The following is a 1,977-nucleotide window of genomic DNA, read 5'->3' as shown; positions in this document are numbered from 1 at the left end:
ATTTGAGAATTGCCGACAGAAAATTTCCGAATTATACAATATCCGGGCTAGACAACTCTCTAATTTGAACAATTAAAAAATAGTTTGTTTAAAAATTTTTTTAATAGAATAATAAAACATTTTTACTAAAGAAAAAACTTTTTTAATGTTTAAAGTTTCTAAAAATTATTGTTGGAATATAAAATAACAATAATTGAACAAATGTATTTATTGATAAAATATTATTTGAAAATGTGCATTGTATTTTTGTACATTACAGAAAACGCTCGCAAAAATGAAATTATTATTCCAAAAAATGAAAGTAAAAGTCGCGTTAAATCAGCCTGCATTGAATCCTGCAAATTTTATTTCAATTAAAGCTCACGTGTTTTAAATTTATGTTTGTATCACATATGTATACAATTATTATTTTAAATTAAAACAATAATTTAAAAAAATTAAACATTAAACAAAGTTTCTATAATAAAAATATTTGATTATTGTATTTTTAATAAATAAATAATATTGATCACAAAACTGTTTTCTCAATTTCAGCAATTCAGGAATTTTCTAGTTTCGAATTACGTACTGTAAACTGAATGATATAATAGGAAAAAAGCAATTTAAGGAATTTAAAAAAAAACTGTTCAAACCAAACTTGGACCAATTTCTTTTCTAAAAATTCATAAATTTCCCGGTCAAAAAATTAATTCACTGCCATTTGCCTATTTTTCCCAGCCTCACAAAATTCCCGTCAATTCCCGTTCTAGCTCCAACCTGTTTCAAATAAAAATTTACAAGAATATTTTACTTATTTTTCACATTAGTAATTTATAGCCTTTAAAATTGAATAGTTTTAGGTGAAACATGAAAAAGTAGAATAAAATTTTCTATGTATAGCGTTTTTATTATATATTGAACAATTTAAACCTCTGAACTTTTTTTCAAGTTGTTTAAAAACTGTTTTTTAAATACTTTTTGTGTATAAGAAACAATTTTTTTCCATCTAATAACTATTTTGGAGTAGAAAGAAGTGAAAAGAAACACAATTATAAAATCTGATTTTTGTTTGTGATTTCGTGATAAAGGAAACAGCTATTTATAAAATAATTTATAAAAAGGGCTTATAATTTTTGCGCAAAGAAGATAATTTCCAAATAGTTTAAGCTGTACTACTGGACCTTGCTTTCAACCGGAAACGTATTTATTTTTTCTATTTACCTTCCCAAGGATGAGGGTTGTGAAAATTGAAAAGCTAAACTTTACTAGAAAATGCGTTTGCATTTGAAGTTTAGCTTTGAATCTTAAAAAGAAATTGTAATTTCGTGCTTATCCAATTTGAAATTTAAATTTTTTTCAGTTCATAATAATTTTGTTATTTCATTTATATTTTGACACAATCTAAATTAAATTTTGTCATTTGGACAATCTTTGTTAAATCAACACCAAAATATTGAAAAATATATTTGTTATGAATTAAAAAATTGAGAAATAACAAAGGGCAAAATAAAGATAACAAACATGCATTAAAGGGATTGCGAGGTTGCTTTGTTTATCTTCTTTCCTTACTTATTTTTTTGGTACGTAAAGTTTAACTTTTTATTTATATGACATTTTATAGTTGTAAAAAAAATTGTGATAGTCAAAGAATGACATTTTGAACCTTGGTGCTTTGTAGGTGAATTTTAATTCATGATTTCTGAACATCCTTGATTATGTCTGGTTTCATCCAAACATTACTCATCCAAACATCCAAACGTTATCCAATTCGTGAATTTGTTTTCATTTACTCCTTATTATCTATTCTTTATGTATGGATTCTCCTTATGTGTGCTTATCGAATGTCTCGAAGAAAATGTTCAGATTTCCGAAATGTTGCGACATTAGTAACATTATTAACACAGAAAATTGTTAATAGCATTTTAGATTAATAACACATTCATTAGCTCTTTTTAAGGTAAACAACTTTTATCTATTTATTTTTTTCATTGCTTATGT

Source organism: Belonocnema kinseyi, chromosome 3 (genome assembly GCF_010883055.1).
Source record: "Belonocnema kinseyi isolate 2016_QV_RU_SX_M_011 chromosome 3, B_treatae_v1, whole genome shotgun sequence".
Classification (NCBI taxonomy): Eukaryota; Metazoa; Arthropoda; class Insecta; order Hymenoptera; family Cynipidae; genus Belonocnema; species Belonocnema kinseyi.
This window is presented reverse-complemented; position numbering follows the sequence as displayed.